At 42.0% G+C, this 23297-nt stretch overlaps 1 protein-coding gene across 4 annotated transcripts in view; it reads left to right on the top strand.

The window, feature by feature from the left end:
* Positions 1 to 7008: 7008 nt before the first annotated feature.
* Positions 7009 to 23297, top strand: part of enox1 (ecto-NOX disulfide-thiol exchanger 1) — an 88579-nt gene continuing 72290 nt past the window's right edge. For 2 of the 4 annotated variants that reach the window (XM_008402277.3, XM_008402274.3), the window contains exon 1: positions 7018 to 7340. The gene's annotated coding sequence lies outside the window, so the exon portion shown is untranslated. Of the gene's footprint in view, positions 7341 to 23297 lie in introns of all 4 variants that reach the window. The other 2 variants (XM_081599715.1, XM_081599718.1) reach the window with 2 other exon arrangements.

The raw sequence follows: 23297 nt of genomic DNA, 5'->3' as shown, positions 1-23297 counted from the left end.
TGTTAATACCTGCACTGTACGGGAAATGAATGACGCAACTATAAATGCCACATGTGAACTCAAAGGTTATATTTATTAAACTTGGCTGATAGAAATAGCTTTTAGACTGTTAGCTTTCTGCTAGCAGGAACGACCAGGGCTGGGGTACCGCAGCTTTTAAAGGGGCAGTATGTACAATGACATTTTATTAACAATCAAGTAACTGTTATCTTCAGTCATAAAAATGCTACACACATGATGTAAAAAAAATAATAATTAAACTGCAATTTAACTCCTTGAAATTGGGCCTCTGTCTCTTTAAGAAGCACCTGCTCTTTCTGAAACTCCGCCTTCAGGAAGTCATCACAACATGGCTCCTCTATTAACCCTTTAACAACATTTTTACCAGTGTTGCACTGAGTAGTAGCTCCTATATTGAGCTCAGCTGATGCTGTTGTCGGGGCAACCCACAACGAACAAATATACCAAGAGATTTCAGAGAAACTGCCATCTGTGCAGCGTTGACCGTAGCTCCTGTATGCTCACGGTTCACCCACATTCCCACATGTTAGTGAGGAACATCCTGCCAACAGAGACGCCCTACTTGGCTGGAACCAAACAGATATTAACCGACTAGAGTGAGACTTGATCATGGAGAAAGGCTGAAGAAGGTTCTATAAATGTGGCTGGTACCGCAAAACAGTTTCTAGGGGAAAATCTGTGTAGAGTCAAGCAACGCTGAGTAGGTGCTGGTGGAAAAGGGCCTTTAGCCGCTTTGACCACGTCATGGTTATTGGAGCCAGACTGGTGCTGGTCTGAGTATTTAAGAACAGGATCTACTGAATGTAGATCATTCAGTAGATCATCCCAACCCCCAAAAAAAGAAGGAAAAAACACCCAGTGAGCATCAATTGTGGGGACAAATATGCAAGTGGGAGAATACGCAGATCGATTTGAGATGGTGTGGCAAGGCAACAATTAAAGTTCTGCTACAACCAAGGTCTAAAAAATACAACTTCTGAAGGAAGTTGACTGATTTCAGCTGAACAGAGCACCGCTGGGATGTAGGGATGGATGGAGAATCTCATCATGGATGTGCAGCCTGCAAAACAGCGGCGACGTCATGATGTCGTCTTGTAAATATGGACCAAAATGTCTGAGGGATGTTCCCAAGACCTTTTCGGCTCCATATTGGTTAGAAGTAAAGCAGTTCTGACAGTAACAGAAGCTCCAAGCTGGTACTTTCAGCTACAACTAATGAGCGCTAACACGGTTTTTATGTCATCGTTAATCATCAGCTGACGGGTTTAACTTTAGGCAAAGAGATTAGGACTGATCGCTGTTAGGTCATCATTCTTACCCATGACACAATAACTCGATGAAGACTTCAGTTAAGACAAATCTTCCTCACTCCTGGCCTTCTCGTGCCTCCAGCTCTCTCTCTGACCTTTAACATCTTGTGCACTTTAATTTGTCAACTCAATTCGGCGACATTTTGTGAAGACAATATATTCATGATAAATTGTGCAGCACTAAGTAAATATTATCTGAAGACACTAAAATATCACATTTCTGTCTTATATCTGTCCCCAGAGTTCTGTTTGTGGTGAAGTTTGATGTTAATAAAACCCACACCGTGCTGCTTTTGCTTTAGGGAAGAACGCAACTTCCCAAATTAATGAATGCAGTGGTCATTAAATGCATCATGCAAGAAAAAACAACAACACATTTCTGGTACTTCACTAACTGTAACTGAAGCATGTGAACTGCTCTGCGCCGTCTGCTTCTCTCAGCAGGCGGCGACTCCAGCCGCCTGAGCTGCCGAGTCACTCAGAATGAGGAAATCTGGTGTGAGATATGCAGATATACCTGCCCGCCAGGAGGATGTAGGAACTTCCCAGGGTTGTTTGGTCCCTGCAACATCAACAGGGTAATTAAAGTTACAAAAAAAGAAACTAAAACTGCTGAGATTGCAAACCGGCCTTTGAAAGAAACGTGAGGGAGACTTTTGGCCGGTTTATTTGCTGGAAAGACCAGAGCTGTACATGTGGTGACAAGCAGGAAGTTTCTTTAGTTTGCATGTGGAACGTGACTTTGCACAAACAGCTTACAGTGGAGCAGATGGCCGACACTTCCCATCGGTTTGGAAAGCCCAGAGTTCATATGCATTGGGCCATGTTAAAACAAGTTCCATGTTTAACTAAAATGGACGTGTTTTGATTTCAGCTAGTTCTCTAAAGTTGTCTCTTCTTCTTTAAAGGGGTAGTATTAAGTGTTTTCCAGGAGGAACGTGGCATTTTATAGCACAATCCAGTATGTTACCTTCAGTTGTTATATAAAATCTCTCTATATATCAAATATATAAGTTTGACTTGGTAATTTTGCACCTTGAAATTGGGCCTCTGTCTCTTTAAGATCTTTCTGAAATTCTGTTTTCACTAAGTCATCACAACATGGCTCCTCTATTAACCCTTTAACAGCGTCTTTACCAGCGTTTTCACTCAGAAGTAGCTCCTGTAATGAGCTCAGCAGATCCACCAGGTGTTTGCTAATTGCTGCTGGCTAGTCTGAAGGAGCTGAGTGGGGACGGGGCTGCTCTGTGAGGCAGGAGCTCTGAATCCATGAATCCTGAACCGCAAATTAGCTTGGGTCCATCGTCCACTGAGATCTGCGTTCAACAGGAAGGCAAACGATTACTGGCCTTTTACAAAACCCAAAATAACCTCGTTGTTGGACTTGTATCAGCGACATGCCCAACTAAAGGGCTCTGTAATTGGAATATTAAAAAAATAAACAAAAAGCATAATTACAGCTGTAAACCTCATGCTGCCATTTTGCCTTTTTCATCTAACCACTGGAATTTTTTTTTGTCATCATTAAAGCAAATCTGCTTTGACAGCTACATGCTAATGCCACATAATGGAATTCCTGGTAAATTCTGATCTTTGACTCGGACATGACCTTTAGGAGGTTTTTCACTATTGACTCTTGTTTTAATGTTGTGCACATGAACAATATGCATTACTGAATAGAAACCAAGGAGGAATTTCTACTTCTCAGTTTTAAATCTTGAGCTGACCAGAGATTTCCCTTCAAAGTTTTCTAACATTCAGCACAATCCACATAATTGCACCATGGGTACAATAACCCACGTGATGACGCTGCTGCTGTCATGCCTCTCTGTGGAAATTGTTTCCTCATTATAGTGTGGCATTTGCCTTTATCAAAGGGTTCCCAAGTCCAGTCTTTGAGATTTACTGTCCTGCGACTGTTAGATGCATCCTTGCTTCTACACACCCATCAATGAATCAAATGAGCTAAAAGTGCCAGATGAGATTCAGGGACTGGAGAAAGACGGTATCTAAAATTCTCAGGACGGTAGATCTCGCGGATTGGAGTTGGCCGCTTCTGCCAATGACCAAAATACATCTTATCTGCTTCTTCCGTGTGTTCTTTGGCAAACTCTAAGCATGCTTTTGTTTTTAGAAACTTTTTTTTAAATTGTCTTTATAATATGTTGTAAATTTGTGTGAATCCTGGTTTGAGAGATCATCACAAAAAGATGAGACACACCAGCTTCAGACAGGGTTTGTTCTGTTTAAATAAATTAGTGCAAATTTACCCTCCAACATATAATGTGACCATCAGCAAATCATGCATGGTGTGGATGTTCATGAAGGAATCCATGTTCAGGTGGCATATGACGTAAAACATAAGCCCCCAAAGTGCAACTAAACCCAACTTTGATCAAAGTGAAACCAGTACCAAAGCAAAGCCAGAACCCGAGGCCTGTCTGTCTGCTACATGGGGGAAGTGTGACCAGTCCAAGATGTTACGTGATGTTCTGATTAGACTGGGAACACTGGACCCTGGTTTTTCCCAGTCAGCACCTGATGTCTGGTCACTCCCACCTCACCTGAAAGAGTTATAATACCAGGGGTGACCACAGGACGTTCACCCACTCATCAGCCGTAGGACTCAGGGGTTTGTCAGCAGAACCTGTCCAAGGTTCTCTGGTCTGCATATCACTGGGACGTTATCTTTTCTGTTATCCACTATTTTCACTTAGAAGAATGGAATACAGATGATCTTAAATATACTTAAATACTTTATTTCTTTTATTGATCTCTAACCTGTTCTTGCCTAGAAGATTCTTACAAACCTCTCTGAAAAACTTGTGTAATACCAAAACTAGAAGCTTGTAGCGCAGATGTACATCTATACCACGATCATTCTATGAAGGACGTGAGCACATGACTTCTAGAGACGATCAGTTTGTACTTTTAGCGCTTCAGTGTTATGTTCAAGCAGTCTTCCGCAGGAAACCGGGTTCAGAAAGTCAACAGGAAGTTGTACTTTCTCCAAACAACCAGCAGAGGTCACCAAATACCCGTTTCAGATTTGAAAGATCTCCAGGATGATCGTGGGCTTTTAAACTTCCACGCTTTTCATGCTAGCAACTTTTTTGCTCTACCATGATGCACAATCTGGGTCAAAGCTAACCGTTAGCTGGATGCTACGCTCCATGCCTCACTAGTCAGGTTTTAGTCCCAGAGGAAGTTTGTGGTGCAGCAGCAGGAAGTCCTTCTGCTGTGCTGCCCTGAACCGCAGCTCCCTCTGGGACGGAAACTTCCCCCCATCTTTCCTGTGAAGGTCACAGCGCTCTGCTGATCAGGAATTAAGCGCCATCTACATCGCTCTCTACTGTAAAGTTGCTCAACTCCATCAGCATGGTCTGCTATGAACAACAGAAGGAGAATGTGCTCATCTGATCTTTATTCTGACTGAACCTCCTGTAGAACAGAAACAAGGCTTCCTGGTTTCTGTTTCCTGTACAGCTACATGCAGTTTGTTTCCTAGTTGCTCTTAGCAACTGAAGCCAACCAGAGTTAATCTGATGTATTTTTTAATGTATTATTAATAATTATCATGGAAGGAACTTCAGTTGCATGAACAACCTGTTGAAGATCATGATGTCATGACGGCTCAATCAAAGTAAAGTTTAGACTTTGGTTTCTCCTAAACTTTATTTTATTTTTACCAATCAGAGATGGACTTGCTGGTGCGTCTTTCTATAACATTAAAAATTTTTTTTTTAATGATTAGCTATTTAATCATTGTTAAGCTGATGACGTTTTGACCACTTCGGTGACATAGAATCGCCACGCCAACCATGACAGGACGGGCTGAAGTTTAAGAGGATCTGAGCTCTTCAGCTGAAGCCAGTTTTGTCCAACACAAGTTTATGTTACACTTTCAGATGACCGTAGGTTGAGCGTCAGCCGCACAACAACGAGAGGCCTCGTCCACTTGATCAGATTTCTTCAGAAGCAATCTTTGCACTTTGTGAATGGTGAAAGACAGGATTTAGTAATGAAATCAGAAGAGACCCGAGGAGATCAGGACATTTAAACAGGACCACAGAAGAAACCAACAGAGGAGAAATGAAAGCAGGGAACTTAAAGACAGAAGAAGAGTTATTAGTGACATTTGAGGCCTCGTCCACATGGGAGCATTTTCTCATTAACGTTTTTAACCATTCGTTCGTTCCTCTTTAGCACATGGAAGCAGCATCTTACAGCCCACTAAATGTCTGAGTTCCTGAGTAAAAATGTGTTTTTGTGTGTTCATGTGAACAGTGAAGTCACAGACGGATGAACCCAACCTCTAACCCGACCTTTAACCCTAAACGCCTCTTGCGCTTCATAACAACAATGGTGTATTACATGTTTGTCGTTTTGCTGCAGAACCTCATTAATCCATTTCAGTCTCTGTATGCTGTACTACTGGAGTGAAAAAAAGAAAGGAAGCTGATGGAGGACAATATGTTTCTGCTTGACGCATCGTAGAAACTATGAGAACACTTTAGGTCAGACCAAAGAGAAGGTCACTTACAGGTTTTGGGAGAGTGAAAATAGTATTTGGACCATTCCCTGTGTTCCTGCATAGATGAAAACAGTTCTGGGTCCATGTGGACGCGTGTTTTTGTTTTTGTTTTAAACCGACAACCCATTTTAGAAAAAAAAACCCCAAAACATTCTTGTGTGGCCGAAGCCTGAACCAGAATCCTGCAAATCAAACTGAATCCCACTGGAATGAGCTTGCCCTGTTTCTGACATCCGTTTTGGATCAGAAGGTTCAATTTTGGGTTTATTTGACCAGAGCATCTATTTCCACTATATGACCTGTAGCGAACTGCACCACACTTTTAAAAAAAACCTGGTTTACCCCATTTAACAATTAGGTGATCACTTAAGATACCTGTTGGTTTTATTAGAGCTCCAGCTAACAGTTATTGTAGTTATCGATTTATTATGACGATTAATCGAGTCATTTTATTTAAAAAATGACACATTCTGCAGATTTCTTCTTTTAACCACTTAATCTTATTTTATACAGTATTAAAATTATGTACAAAAATGCAAATAAACAATTCAATATATATTTTTGTAAGTAAGTAAATTAAAAAAAATTAAGTATTTTCTGCTTCAATTAGCATCAATACAGAGAAGTGCTAATCTAGTGACGATTACTTCAATGGTCAATTCAAACCTTGACAGCAAAAGGTGTCTAATATGAGTATTTTACAGAATTTGAACCAGGTGAAGCTAAAATGATACTTGAGGAGTTCTGGGTTGAACATACTTACAGACAAAGAGGTTTTTGATCTGTAATGCAAAATATATACATTTGGGGACAGCTTTGGCTTAATTGTCACATATTTTAGAGTCGGTACACTCCAATTAATGATTAATCGATTGCTAACTTAGCTGACGAGTATTTCAATAATCAGTTAATCACAATCAGATTCATTATTTCAGCTCTATGGATTTTAATTAGTGGTACCAGATTGAATAAATTAGCGCACAATCCATGGGGAAAAAACGTGAATTTCCTTCTACGTCATCATTATGTAGTTATTTGCCTTGGTTTTCTACATATCGTCCCAATAACACGATGTAGTTTTTAAATGTTAAATCATTTAAGGTGCATGTACTTTGCCTCTTGTCTAATTAGTCATTAGCTGCGTTATGTCGTCACGTAACCCAGCTGACAGTCGGTCCCGGTTTCTACGGTCGGTACCGGCTCACTGACTACCAGACCCCCCGGACCGTCGTGCACGCCTGTCGGTGACGCGCCTTCGGGTTCCCGGTCCTGCACCGGAGGCGGCGGCAGCATCTCCATCATCATCATCAGCAGCAGCAGCAGCTGCGGCGGCTCGGTGTCTCCCTGACTGAGAAAAACGCCTGGGAAGGACGGAAGCTCACGGAGGATCGGCGTCCGGCTCCACCAGCACCGTTCACGGATTAAACCGCGCTGACGTGCCGCTTGTTCCGGAGCTCCTGTCGGGATCAGACCCGGTAAGAAGCTGGGTTTCTGTCTCCCTGTCTTTCTCTCTCTGTGCTGTGATTTCACCGGTTTATGTGTTTTATTATTCTCATTTTATTATTATTATTCTCCTGCACGGTGACACGCTGCTGTTACTGGAGAGTCATCAGCAGAGCCTAGTTCTGCACCAAGAAAACCTAAAGTGAGGATGAATCGAAGCTTTTTCTTTCTTTCTTTTTTTTTTTTTTTTTGCTTCCAGTTACAAATTAGAAACCTTATTTCTTGTTTAATGCCATGCAAATGCGGAAGCAGCGACCGCACGCTGCTGTCTTTATCCTGCACACAGCAGGGGAGCCAAACAATGACACGCTCACAGTTTAGGAATTGTAAACTGATTTCTGCTCCAAAGTGCAAACTTATCATTTTTAAGACATAAAACGGAGCAGAAACATTACAAACACAGGTGAAAATAAAAGTGACCAAACAGCAGAGAACAACATCCATTTCTTTATATATATACATATATATAATTAAAGGATGTGGATGATTTGGATCATCAGCTGCTCCACTTTGCACCTGCAGGGCTGCAAACCTCAAAGCTTCTTTTGTCAAATTCTTGCTGTTGCTGGAGCTGAAAAGCAAGCAGGGATGGAGGTGTGTGTGTGTGTGTGTGTGTGTGTGTGTGTGTGTGCGTGTGTGTGTGTGTGTGTGTGAGAGAGAGAGAGATCAGCTGTGGATGCCCTTGCTGTGGAGTCACCTTGACGACCCCTCAGCAGCACAGAGCCTTCGTCATGCTTCTGCTCTCATTATTCACCTGCCGTCACACGCAGCACATTCATGCCTGCAGATGTAGAAGTATTTTAACGAAACAGGGAAAGTTTTTCATCAAACACTAAAGAAAAATTAGTCTCTTTAATGGTTTTTGAGTAAAATGCTTAAATATGGTAGTTGGTAAAGCAAGCAAATCAACACGGTGCAATAAAAGTGCAGCGTTCTCGTAGAGGCGATGCATTGCAGTCAAATTGGCCGTGTAAAGCATAAGTACGGCTTTAAACTTCAGTGCAAAGCGTTTAAGGTCTAAGCAGCTCAGCATCTCGGCTCATAAACACCAGGCTTCCTGGTAACGCGTCGCCAGGGCGACGTCCTCAGCACCACAGAGAGGAGCGGAGCGCGGCAGCAGCGGCTTTAGGGAGTGTTAATAACAAACTGGCTTTAATCTGACAGGAACCGGAACGGGGACGGGTCTCACAGCTCGGTTTGTGACACGGTTTGACGTGAGAAGCCATTTTCTTTACGGTAGAGCCGACGCGGATGGATTGTTTTCTGAAAGTGAAAGCGTGTTTTACGTAAAAACCTGCCTCACCACCACCCGGTCCATAAAGTCTGACATCTGCCCGGGTCTCTTTCTGTTATGAAATCCACTAAAGGTCAAAAGAATCCGGTTCAGACACCAGCAGAAGAGATGGCCTTTAACACAGAAAAGGGTCTGTAAGGTCTGCAGTTTCTTCAGGCTGGTTTAAGAGGCGGCTGGTAACTGAAGTGTGCAACGTCCAGGGCAGTGACCCAACTGTAAGCTGTGTTATGTAATGGTTTTGATAACATATCCTTTTTGTCTTTCTTTTGGTGTGTGGGAATGTCTGATTTCCAGCTTTTTTTAATAGCAGTGCACCGATTGCAGTCCTCTGGTCGATCGCTGATCATTTAAAAGCCTGACCTGCCGATTCTGATTCCGGCTGACGCTGATTGTTTTTTGGTGTCTGAATAAATGTTATATAAATATAGCAAGAAAGTCACCAAGTTGGCTACAGTGGGATGACTATTGTTAAACCACAAACATGCAGACATGATCTGGTGGGCCGGTCTGCCAATCAACCCTCTTATGGGAGAGCAGGAGAGGGAAGGTTGATTTTTAGATCTATGAATAAGATCAGCTTTAATTTAAGTATCAGCCGATTACCGATCACCCAAAGTAAGGAAATCAGGGCAGATTGATCAATGCACCCTTCATTTTTAATGTAGCTTTTTGGTATGGATATGTTTATGATGGTTGTTAACACCAAATTATTCACACCATCAAGATCCGACCAGAACCAGAGTTTGGATGTTCCACTCATGAATGTGTGTGTGTGTGTGTGTGTGTTTTTGATCAGGGGTGTCCAACCAAGATCCAGTTAGTGTGACTGTGTGTCCTCAGTGTTGACAGACTGGAGATCCATCCAGGTCCACCTTTACGTCTAGTGCTGCCCTATGAAGATCAGGTAGAAGGCTAACCCTAAACCTTAGTGGTTTCTGCCAGATTCGGCTTGCGTATCTTTGTTTGTGGCAACTTGTCGTCTTTTAAAACGGTTACCGTCTTGTTCTGCGCTCACTCCAACCGTACCAGTTTCGACGTTCACACAGGACTTTTTATTCCAAGAAAAGACGGTCAGAAATTTGGAAAGTCGTGTCATGGAGACTAAAGGAGGTCAACCCGTTACTGTAAAGCAGCAGAGTTCAGGCTAGTGATCAAAGCCCAGCTAGCATCAAGCTAGCTAGATTCCCAGTGTTGCTTTAATTTGGAAAGACAGAGAAAATATTTGATGCAATGAGCATTTTGACTTAATCTTCCATTAAATTCAGTAGGATTTATTTCATGTTAGCTTTAGACCTGCAACACTGAGTCCATGTGTTGAAATATTGTTCACAAAGATTTTAGCTGACTCTGTACATTTATCTCACCACTTGGTACTAAAGTGGAGTTTAAGTCTTGATTTTATTGTATTTTTGACAATTTTCAGGTTATTAGAAAGTTAGAATCTCATCTTTATGACATAAATAAAGGAGATGAACCTAAATATTGGACATGTTGAGTTTGTTGGCATAAATCCACTCTACCGTGGCTATATAATCATTTTTTCTTTACCATACAATGGCCCTCATACTCCATGGTAAACATTGGCCAGTAACCCTACAGCAGAAATGAATGAATGACGTGTGAAAGTTTTCTTCATAAACAGTTGGGGAAAAAAATATTTTCTGCTTACTGCCAAAGAAACAAACTTGAAATTAAAAGAGTTTGAAGACAAAGCAGCTGGAACGTTGTAGAAACAAGCTGTGGAAAGATGCAACAAGCTTCGAGAAGAATTGAACTGAAGCTAATTTAGCTTTAAAAGGTTCTGCCAGTCCCTGTTAACAGCGCTGCTCTCTGAAACGACTCTGGGGTTTATGTTTGGGTTCCGGGACTTTCACCACGTCTTTAACGTGGTGAAAGTCCCACGTTAAAGACGTGGGACTATTGAACCCGTGGCTCAATAGAATCCATGGGTTCTGTTGAGCCCGTGGATGAACTCTTTCTGCTGCGTCGGTGTCCGGGCCGAGACTCCGACTGTCGCCCGTCTCTGTGAATGAGCGACGTCAAAGCGGTAATTCCCTGGAGCCGACGGGGACACAGACACCACTCATCATCATCGTCAACAAACAGCGTCTCTATTGTCCGCGGGCAAACAGCCGGTGTTGCATCATGAGCTGACATGACGGCCCAATATCACCTCTGGAGTTGGTGCAGCAGAATTTGACACCGCTCTGATGGCGGCGGCGGAGGTTAGCTTCGCTTAGCTTCGCTTGGCTTGAGCGTCGTGTTGGCTGTGGAGTGTGAGGACGGAGAGGCCTTCGGGTTATTGTTGAGAACACGGCCGGGTTCTCAACACAAAGCAGAGCCGCTTCCGCTACTGAGCAACACAGACACAAGAACCCTCCCTCCTCTGTCAGGCCCCAGACCGGAGCGAACATCGCCTCATCCTTCTCCCCCGTCGCGATTATGTGCTCCGCGTGTCATTACGCCGCGCGGCGAATAGCGGGCCTGTTGGCTTCCGTAATGCGATTATCCGTCCTCATCGTGTCTTCAGCGGATTCCGCCACGCCACCTCACAGACGTTAATTGACCCCACGCCGCACAGCTCAATGGGGACGTCTGTCCCTAATTGCGGTGGCATTTTCAGATGCGGTGGGAGCATTAGGCCGTGTTCCACCGCTGGAAGGATTGCCCACTAGAGATGCCTCCAACGGCATTTGTCTGTGTGTGTTGGGGAGCATTTGTGTCTCTCTGTTTGTTTTGTCCCTGCTTCACAGAGCAGTGTGGAGACGCGCAGGCCTGGCAGCAGCCTCTCACTAAACGCCTGCTTTCATCTGGCTATTTTACCTTAAATTCTCTCTAGTTAGTGCATTCACAATTCTGATGTGTTTACCTTTATATCAAGACCTTTTTCTCCTGCAGTTGTATGGTTTTACCAGTAGATGCTTTTCTATCCCCACCCTGGGAGAAGTGATGTGTTTTTATTAAGCAAAGATACGTTCAGTCTGTTCGCTCTGGACAACAAACTTGTGTGCAGCTATGCAGTTATAAATGCCTGAACTGTTTGGGTTTTTCTTGTTATGGCATGTTGCTATGGTGAGCAATTAGGGGTGTGCGAAATGGACATAGAATTTTATTGTGATATTTTATGGTATTATTGTGATAATGATTAAAAATTATGGTTAAAAAAACTTCTTTTTTTTTCAGTAACTGTATGTCTGTTCGTATCTCCATAAGCACAAATATTGTTCTTGAAAAATGTTCCAATTTGAAATAAGCACCAAGTACTTAAAAAAGTGATGTTTATGTCACCAATCTGCACACAGTAACTGCATTTGGTGAGTATCTATAGCAGCATGCTAGCTCTATAGCAGGTCAGAGTTCAGTAGGCTCTCACGTTGTCACAAGACAAAAATTTCAATCTGGATTCTAAGAAAAAATTCAGGATAACAGAGAGGGGCGCCCTCTTTTATTTAGTTGTTTTTATTTTTTGCCTCACTATTAGCTGACCTGTCAGCTGACTAACGTTAATATTTAAACTGAGACCGTTAGTTTATGTCACACAGAAGGTCTACTACTTCACTGCTGTAGATTTTTTTAACTTCTCTGACCTTTTAGGCACTTTCAGACATCGGTCTGGTAGCGTTGGCTTGTAGCGTTAGCACAGCTAGCATGCTGCTTCCTTCAGGACTTTGTTTTATTTCCTGTCTGCTGGCTTCACAGGAAGATTATCTCTGAATAATGTTTTAGTTAGCCTTGTTAGCTAAACAAATTGCACATATACTTTTCTGGATATACCAGCCAAGTGTCTGTTAAGTGCCTGGACTTTTGTGCCAGCATTTTGATGCAAAGAAGTACCTGGATATTTTTCTCTTGTATCAGTTATATGGAAATATTAGTTACCTTGACACCCTTCTTAGAAATTAAAATTTTTCTTTTAGTGTATTTTTCTCCAGCCCATTTACCTGCCAAGTGTCATATTTACTCAGTATGATGTTGTTCAGAAATTGGAGTTCAATTCAGCAAGGGGTCCAAATATGTTTACATCTATTTCCTGAATAATTTTTATGCTCTGATGGTGGACAATAACAGATCTGTTTTGAACATATAAAATATCTGCAGATATATTGGATGTCAAACGTTATCTTTTATGTTTTTAGCATAAAGTGTATTACTTCCAGTTAGTGACAGTCAAGCTTTGCACTGTTTAAGGAAACAGCAGCAGCTTCCTGTTAGCTCCAAGCTAACATTCAAAATGAGGAAATCATCAAAAGAGCAAAAAACTAGATACTTTTTTTTTTTTTTACATTTTTCTCATACTCTGTACACGTATATATTTTGTGGTAGGTGGGATTGGCTTATCAAGATGACGGTATTACATTGTGGACGCCACATTTCTCAGAGGTCGGCCTTGTGCTGATTAAGGTCAACACAAGGATCTTTGTTAGAGATGGAGAAAGAGAGAGGAGACACCAGCTGGGTATTGATCTAAAGACGCAGCATTCAGACTGACTTCTGGCTCTGAACCAATATTTTCCCCTCCATCTCTCCTCACAGCTGGTTCTTATTGGCTGTCACTGAAATCCGACTCAGAGAATCACAACCAGCCCAGTGTGAGCAGCAGGACAGTGTCTAGGCTGAAGACACACACACACACACACACGCATACAGAAGAGTCGCCAGTGCGTTTGCTTCTTTGATTGCAGATAGATATTTTCAAGCTGCACCGCTGAGATCTTCTAAACCAGATGCTCTTAAAGCTGGAGTTTTACTAGGGAAACATTCCTGTCCTTCAGAATAAAACGTTTTTGACAAGCGAGTGTGAAAAAAAATATATCTGATTTCACTCAACGAGACATTAGTTATTGAATATGTTGAACACAGGGAGAGCTAATGGCTGGGAGGTTTCTAATTTTCTGTCTTCTTCCACTTTTTTTGTTTCGTCTTTACGTTGCCGTTCCTTTCTCTGCCGTGTCCGACGTCTCTGTTCACACAGACAGTGTTTAGGTGATTACTCTTCTCAATATGCATTATTAAAACATTAATGGGAATAATAATGACTGTTGGTAATAATAGTCATTATGACTAATTACATCATCTGTAGTTATTCAGTTACAGATGATGTAACTGAATAATTACATCATCTGTTTATAGATTGATAACTTTTATAGTTGTAGTTTACAAGAAATGCTCTCTGCTGATTCATTAACATTTAAAAATTACAGATACATTTTTAATAGTGAGGCCTATATTTTAATTTACACATATATAAATACATCTGGCATAGGACTTCCTGAACTGTGAAATTTTCTTTCAAATGGTCTTTTTCTAAAGACATTTTTGGCACTAGTGGCCTTCTGTCGGACCGTAAGTAGACAGAAATTAGGCAGAAGAGAGAAATTGTCGGAGAATTGGAATCAAACCCAGAAAAGCGCTGTCAAAGAGCCTCAGTGTTTGCTTCCACCAGCTGAGCCACCCAAATGGTCCTTTTCAGAGCAGCGGCTAACCCGACACCCCTGTGAGATTTTCCTCCAATGTGACTTTTTCTCTGCTTGCTAGCTTCTCCAAACAAGACTTTTGAGCACCCCTCACAGTCCAACCTCAGCAAAACAAAGTATCCCTTAAATGGTCTCTAAAACATGGATCTGCAGCGGCGCGTTGTGTGTCTCTCCTCAGCAGAGATGATGAAGCTGTGAGAGTAAGGAGGGCAGCTTCTCCTTGGAGTGTGGCTGGAGGAGAGGTGGATGTGTTTCCAGCGTTAGCCTCGGTGAACCCCCATCCTCCGTCTCCTTCCTCCTCCTCATGTTAATGGAGACAAAGTCATTACTGTCACTCAAACCACAAAGCTGTCTTAGCTTTTAGACTCGCACTGCGGCTCTTCACGTGTCGCTGTGGGTTCGGGCTTTCACAACCCACTATCAGTGTTCTGTCCTTTTCCTTTCTCTCCACAACTCAGAGATCGTCTGTGTTACGGTTCCTTTTAGTTCTTACTCAAATAACAGATTTTTAAATACACTTTTGTTCAAAGAAGACGAGACAAATGTTGAACTCATTCCAATGTCTCACTGTCTTAAGCCTGGCCGAACATCAGAGCGCTGCACTACACACATAGTGTTTCTATGGTGCTGTGATGGACTGATGGTCTGTCCACGGAGTATCCCGTATCCCACATTTCATCCAATGGCCACTGGAACGAGGCACCAACCATTCTGCAGCCCTGCAAGAATAAGCGTGTACAGACGATACATGATTGGATGTTTTTATTGCGTGAGAACACAAAGTCACCTTTATTAAAATTTGTTCCAGTATCGCCTTTCCATGCCTCCGATTCTATACACTGTTGATGTGCAATATTGGATTTTTGGTCGATATCTGATAGGCCAATATACTAAAACTCATCTGGCCGAGAACCAATACCAATACCGATATTTTTTTTCTATAAAAATCTGTCTTTCTCTACTGTGGACTTAAAATACTGCATCGTCTTTTTCATTGTAGCCTGCTAACAAATACAGATGCTAAAAAGGAAGCTGAAAAGGATGCAAAACTTTCAACTTGCATTATGTTTAATGTCAAATTTATTCATGACGTTTGCTCTCTCTAAGACAACAACTACACTCAAACAGCACACATTTGATGTTGTGCTGTGCTGCAGGCATCATTGCCACTGGTTTATCATATAAAAACAACATCATTCATATCGGTGAGTTATTTTGACGGAATGTCCGATATTAAATATTAACACTAATATCGGCCGATACCATGCCGATAATAGTGTGCATCTCTACTATACACACTTTGTTCTCCAACTAACCCCGGATGCCACTGAACGTTTTGGACATACTGGATCCCACAGCTGCTGTGGATGTGAAAGTCCATATCTACAGTCAGAAGGAGGCTGTTCAAGGTTAACTGTAATGGGAGGAAACTTTTGCTTTCTGAGAAAGAAAATTGAAGACTTCTAGAATAACGTCCTTTGGACAGATGAGTCAAAAATGTAGCGGAGTAACAGTAAGTATTGGAGGGCAGGGCGTTCTGACTCAGTCTTTGACGTAAACATTTTTATTGATAATTTTTTTTTAACGTTTAAAGTTAATTTTTATTTTTACAAGGAATTAAATGATGTCTTTACAGAGAAAATATGAGATGAGACAAATTACTCACAGCATTCCAATGGTGTCACATGATTGTTAGCGTGAATGCTAATGCAGCATGAATGTAGCATGCTATCTAAGCTAGTATAATATTCACCTCCAACAGGCATAGCAATATTTTTATTTGTTAACAAATACTTGGCTTGATGCATACAGCTTCAGTCTTTAATAAATTTACGTCTTATGCCTGTAAATAGAGCATGCATGCAGATGACTCTGATAAATCGCTAGGCTAACATTAGCATATTTTCTCTGTTTTGATACAACTAACCAGAAATTGCACCTGTCTGTCTTTTTTTTATTTTATTTTTTTAGTATCAGTGTAAAGGGTGAAAAGCACTTAAATATGTTAAGGAACGTGCATTTTTAATTGTCAACTACATTACATGTTCAACCTGTAATAAGTTTTGCAAGTTGTGTAAAAGTAAATATTTGTTGATTCCTAAAGTCATCCAGTAAATTCACGGCCACACATCTCAGACAGTAGAGCAGCAATGCTGAGCCGTTGCCAGGGATTGAATCTGGACGTCCCAGCTTGTGATTTTATTTTATTTTATTTGTTTTATACAACCCTGGTTTAATTTCTGCAGCAACCAGTTGACTACAGCAGATGATTAATCAAGTCAGCTGGTGTTTGTTTTGACGGGGGAAACGTGCACATTTATTGGCAGCTCTGTCTCATTTGGAGTTTTGTCTGGTTTTGCTGGTTGATCTGTTAACAGCCTGCATGATTTCAGCCTCGCACGCACACACACACACACACACACACACACACAGGCACAGCTCTGTGAGTGGATGCACATCAAAGGCTGCTCGACCATCAGCGAGATGGAGGAAGCAGCCGGAGGGGCTGCAGTGACAGAAGTGCTGTCTGATTCACACAATGGCGCATGCGTGCGTGTGTGTGTTGTTTTGTGTTTTTTTTCCCTAAGTGTATGCGTGTGTGTGTGTGTGTGTGGGGTCTTTTTTGTTCTGGCTACACTTCAAGTAAATCTGATTTGTGCTGAAAGCTGCAGAGGAGTGCAGCAGGAAATGGGATTTAACTTCCAGTCTGTCTGAGGCAGCGGCTGATAACGGGGCGGCGACAAACACACACTCACACACACCTCTTGTCTTAATGACTCCGTGTGGGACGGAGGAGTCCAACTTTCAGCTCTCACTCATACTAAAAGTTTCAAACGAAAATAATTAATCTCCCTGTGAGAATATTATTGCTGACGTCACACCACGCACCGCAACAGGCACAGATCCTCCATCATGCGTAACAACGAGCACAAAGTGTGTCAAGTATATGTTTTCTATCTTCATGCTTATTTGAGAAATCTTTTAATCTCCATGGTAACCATTCAGGGATGCCTAAACGCTTGCACACACCGAGTGACGCATTTTCTACCGAGCTCCTCCTCTGAGCTGCAGTTTCCAAGCCAAGCTTCTTCCTCACAGAGCGAACCTCCCCCACTCAGCCCCTTCAGACTAGCCAGCAGCAATTAGCAAGCACCTGGTGGAGCTGAGCATCAGCTGAGGTCATCAGATGAGCTAATTCTCAGTGCAACGATGTAAAGAAAACGATGTTAAAGGGTTAATAGAGCCGCCATGTTGTGATGACTTCCTGAAGGCAGAGCTTCAGAAAGAGCAGGAGCTTCTTAAAGAGACAGAGGCCCAATTTCAAGGCGTTAAATTACAAAGTCATATTTCTTTTAAGTCATGTTTGACTCATGCTGCATTTTTTTAACAACTGAAGGCAACATAGTCACTTGATTTTTGGATATGAAATGACAGCAGGTGACTGGAAAACACAGCACTTCCCCTTTAATAGGGCAAATATCCTGGACCTGTTTATGTTTTTTATCTGCAGAAGTTTAGAGATTTTTTTATCAGTAAATATTGTTAAATTGTTGAATTGTTAGAAACATTTGAATATTTTTCTATGTTTCAAATTGGATACAAAAAAATAAAATTTCATGGTCATTATGCCATTGGACGCCGCTGCTATTTATTTATTTATTTGTGCTTTTTCCTCTTTGTATGTTTTAATCCAATAAGTTTTGGTTTGTAGGATGTGGATGGAGGAGGCCACTGCAGGCGGAGCTCAGACATAAAAAATAAAACCATGATATGTGATGGAAACAGATGCAGATGTGGGACTCATCTGCTCCTGGCCGGAGTGCGGCCCAAAAACACAAACCGCTGCTGGACGCTGTCGCGGCCCACACCTCATTCATCTCCGGCTGCAGCCGCTCCCGGCCGTTTGAGACGGCGGCGGGGCCCCAGCCTGGAGGGGACCGAGTGTTTGTTCTTCCTGGGCTTTTTCTGTCTGCTGCAGATGAAACGCATCATCCGCTCTCCTTCCTCTCCTCGCCCTGCAGCTTAATGCTTTTAAATCTGAAAGGCCAGAGTCAAGTTGTGCGCGCGGCCCGGAGCTGGAGGCGCTTTCGTCTTTATGGCGGTGGTTTGACTTCATGGACCGGCGGCGTTTGGCTCTGGTACTCTGGTTTTTGTTGCAGGAGAGAACTCATCCCGGTTCCACCTGGCCTGGATTAAATCTTTAATAATTAAGTTTTGTCAGACTTTGCTCTGCTCTGCTGCTTGGCTGGAGGTATTGGGGTGTTTACCCATGCAGAGAGGCAGAGGCAGCCAGAGTGAGCTGCAGCGTTTAATGCAGGAGTGGACACTGCAGACTCTGTTCGAGATATTTATTGATTTATCAACGTAATGTTTACCTAACTCTACATAAAGGCAGTCAGAGATGGCAGCGCAGCATCCTGCAAACCATCAGCGCTCATTCAGAGTCATAGAAGAAGAAACCAAATATAATTCCCTTTCATCTTCACAGACGAGACAATAAAGCAAAACTGAGATCATTTGTGACAGACGCTCACATTTATTTCAGTAAACACCCTGAGAAAAAGTCTGTTCTCTTTCACATCCCCACCACAGTGGAAACAGTAGAAACCTTCGTATTCAGGTCTGTTTAGAGAGAAACTGCTTAAATGCTTCAAAGGGGCGGGGTTATGAAAAATGGACTTTTTCGAGCTTTACATCATGTTACAAAGTTATTCTCTCATCAAAAACATACCTGGTGTGTTGCCTTGATTCTTTCATGAATGGATGTCTGAGAAATCCTCTAATCTCCATGGCAACCATTCAGCTGTGCCTGGTTGGACTTGGCTCTGCCTTCGAGAAAAAGCTCCTTCTCAGAGTTGTAGCAACCAAGCTTCGGATCTTCCAGCTCACAGAGCAGCCCCTCCCCCCCCGCCCCCCTTTCAGTCGGCTCCTTCAGACTAGCCAGCAGCAATTGGCAAACACCTGGTGGAGCATCAGCTGATTGCATTATAGGAGCTACTTCTCAGTGAAACACTGGTAAAAAGGTTAAAGGGTTAATAGAGGAGTGATGTGATGACTTCCTGTAGGCGGAGTTTCAGAAAGAGCAGGAGCTTCTTAAAGGGACAGAGGCCCAATTTTAAGTTGTTAAATTACAAAGTCAGCTTTCTTTTAAGTCATGTTTGATGTATTTTTGATAGATTTTTAACAACTAAAGGTAATATAGTTACTTGATTCTAAACGACTTTAAGTGCCTGAAAAACAAATAACACCGCCCCTTTAATAAATAACCAATCACAGCGATTAGTGGATATAAAACTGGTTTTTAGTTTTTAATGAATGAATAATGTGAAGGAGTCATGTTTTCTGATATGAGACAATTTAAGATAAATATTCTGTGGTGGTCACAGAATCATGGTATCTATACCAAATGTATAGTATTAATTATTACTACTGATGCTAACGTGTTATTATCAGAGTTATAACGTTTTAGGAAAGATATTCTGTGGCATCATGACACAAATGTGGCACATTTTTTGTGGATGTGTTTCCTCTGTTAAATTTCAGGGTCAAACGAATCATACTTTGGGGTGTGTGTGTGCGTGTGTGTGTGTGTGTGTGTGTGTGTGCGTGAACAGGTGGCTTTCAGCCATCAGCACACACAGAGGAAACCTGTGAAAATCTTTTTACAGCGAGGCTCAGGAAAGTGTCTCCGACTGGAAGAGCTTCTCACAGAGACAGAAATGCACTTTGGAGTGGAAGTGGAATAGTCCAAGCATGCAGCTAAATGCGAGACTGCAGAGCGACCGGTGCAGCCGTGTTATTGGTGTAAAGTCGGCTTAATGTGAGGAGTGAGAGCCGCTGCTTACAACACGCCTCCCAAATCTTAAAACACACTCACACACACACATGCACACACGTAGGTTATAAGCACTAGTGCACTGATATGAGAACAATGTTCTCTGATATTTTGTTCTGCATTGTTATAGGTGAAAGCACGTTGAAATAAGCAATTAATCAATTAATCGCTTGATAAATTTGAATAATCCTGATAATTTCTATTCTGATGATTAACATTTTTTAAAGAGCAATTTTGTTTAGAGACCTCATAATGATTGATTTTATCTATGATTTCGGTTGTGTGTTTTTTTATTTGAGTTTATAGTTCTTAAGTTGTTGTGTTTTTTATTTTGGATATTTAAAATGTTCTCCAGTTCCAGTGCTTGGAGTTCTTTACAAAATTAAAGTTTATTGGTCTTTGATGGGGCACATTTGTGTCATTAATTCACATTTTCAATATAGTATTTTGAAAATGGCCTCAAAATGACATTATTGTTTATCGCGAGAATTTCTGGGAAAATTTATCGCCCAGAAAGATTTTTTTAATCGACTAGCTAGTATAAATTGTTTTTTTGAAAGCAATAAAAATTCTTAATTCTTTTTGTTGACAAGCTGCATCAACAAAACAAAAAAGAAGCAATTTGTTTGCAAAACGACATATTTCTTTGTTTTACCTCCCACTAAATTTCTGCCAGTAGGCTGACCAGGCGGAGGAAATGTGAAGCTCTTGTTTGAAGAGTCAAATGGCAAAATAATGAATTTAGAAAGTACAAAAATAAAAACACTGCTGGTGCTTTCTTGCTCCAGTCTTGTCCTCCAGTCCTGATCGCGCCTCCTGTTGCTGCGGGCGGGACGCGCCGAGACGGAGTACAAGCAAACCGAGCCAGAAAGCACGTTTTCAATTAGCTGCTTTTAATCAGAAATCACATCAGACAAACTCATGATTCCTGTAATTGGAGGAAACGGCAAGAGTTAGTTCTGAAACGCGGCCATGCGGATAATTGGTTGACCCCCGCTGTTCCTGTGGCACTTCTACTCCGTCAAAACGCATTTGGCATCGCAGAATCTGAACGCAGATCACAGTGATGCAATAAGCCTCAGTGTAGCTAAGCCCTGCTCGTGTGTGTGTGTGTGTGTGATGTGGCACGCCCTGTGAAAGCCTCGGTTTGAGATCCGTGGACATTGAGGAATGAGGCTTCATTACGGAGCCGACCGCTGTGGACAAAGAAGACGGATAATTACACCGTCCGCCGGCGGGAACAAAAGAGGGAACAAGCCGCCTGCGGCCCGCCGCCGCAGCGTCAGCCGCCTCCCTGCCGTATCTCTGCTGCTCAGGCCTAATGAGCGACCCGGTTTCCACCGGTTGTTCTGCTCATGTTAGCTGAGTCTGTGCCAGCGTGGAGACGAGTCGAGACCAAGGTGTTCACTCCAGATGTGACGGCTTCTTTAAAGGAGCAGTGTTGTGTAAAATGGACTTCTGTGGAGCTTTACATCATGTCACGATGTTATTCCCTCATCAAAAACACACCAGGAGCGTTGCTTTGATTCTGTCATGCATGTTTGAGAGATCCTTTAATCCCCATGGCAACCATTCAGCTGTGCAAAACGCCTGGATGGACCTAGCCCCGCCTTCGAGACGAAGCTCCTCCTTTAGCTGGAATTTCTAACCTTTTGAGCTTCTGCCACACTTAAAAAATCTTCTGTTTATCACCTTTTGCGTATTCATTTTGAGTTGGTCCAAAAACAAAAATCACCAGATCAACCTGACACTGTGCTGGTGTTACGTTGAGCAGAAAGAGCAGAGCTTTTCACACGTTGATGTTAAATTTATCCTTTGCTACAAACAACAAACCGCTCACTAAAGGAATGCTATATTGTCGCATATTACGCAATAAAATGTTTATTTTCTTATTCAAACAAAAAAATCTGCAGAAAGTGGCAAATTTTGTTTTATCCAATTAATAGATTAATCGGCAGAATATCTGATTAATCGAGTCTAGATGAGTAAGAAAAGAGCTCATGGGAAGATTTGATGATGGACGGAAGATAATTTTTAAACATTTGAATGTGTCCCAACATGTGGACCAAGTCATTCGTCGGGACATGGATGGACAGAATCCAAGTAACATCGTTGCTCTGATCTCTGTGGCCGTCAGCCGATGGAGACTCAGTGAGGCTGAACTTGCAGCTCTGCTTTTTCTTGCACTTGAGCTCATGACAAAGGAATCTCTGGTGTTTTAGAGGCTTCATTAAACGTTTTAATGAAGAACGTCCGATCTCTGTTTGCACAAGCAAAACACGGTCCAACGTTTTAATCAGGCCTTAGTGAATGTTTGCGATTCCTCTCTGTATTTATTAGTTTATGTTGGTTTAATCTTCGTGTGTCTGCAGAAATCCCAAGCTGAAGAGGCATCTCAACGCACCAGTGTTCTCTCCACATTTTTACCGACATAAAACAATGAATGCTATTTTATGAATAGTTGCTGAGGAATTTCCTTGTCTGCTGCCGTTTTTTTTTTAAGTGACCTTCTCGTATCTTGTTCTACACTCGTGTTTCACTCAGTATGGATGTTCGACTGAACTCATTGTGATCACAAACACTGAGAATCTTTCTGCTAACTGTGGTGATGCCGTAACATCAGAAAATGTTTGGACACTTTCTACTTGGACATTGCCTGTTTTATGTACAGACCATATTTTATTTTCTTCCAATAGATTTGTTTGTTTTGAAAAGTGTCTGTCCTGTCAGAAGGAGTGGGTCCAAATCTCAGTAAACTACTGTGTGAAGCTTGTTGATACGTAGCCTGGTTAAAACCAGCTCCTTGTTCTACCGAGGGTCCGGACTCTCGACTATTGAGAAGCAGATTGGATTTGGTTGAGGTTTTAAACAACTGGATCTGATTTTACCCAGTGGCTAATGTTTAGCTGTGGTTTATGTAATGCACCAGCTTGACTGTGAATAAAGCTACACTATGAAGCTTACCGGAAATTGCAGTAAGGAAGATTGCTATCAACAACAATCCTCCACTGCGAAGAGGGAACGGTCAAACCAGACGACGTCTGTGCCAGCATTAAAATATCTTAAAATTGTTTCTTGTTTGGACTTTAACTTCTCAGTATTTGGAAGCGTGGCCAATACAGACTGAACTTCATTCTCTTCCGCTGCTCCCTTTGCTGAGGTGCTCTACATCTCTAAAACAGTGGGGAAAATCAATGCCATATTCCACAACTTCTCCTCCTGTTTGCTGATTGGTCTGGCTGAAATTACATTGGAGGAATTGAGCTCGATGGGAGAAATCCTTGATGGAGCACCAAGGGAAATGAGAATTGAGCTGAATTTCATA

This window comes from Poecilia reticulata, chromosome 2 (genome assembly GCF_904066995.2).
Source record: "Poecilia reticulata chromosome 2, P_reticulata-male-v2, whole genome shotgun sequence".
NCBI classification, from domain to species: domain Eukaryota; kingdom Metazoa; phylum Chordata; class Actinopteri; order Cyprinodontiformes; family Poeciliidae; genus Poecilia; species Poecilia reticulata.
The sequence above is the reverse complement of the archived record's forward strand: the minus strand, read 5'-3'. Positions and strand labels throughout refer to the sequence as shown.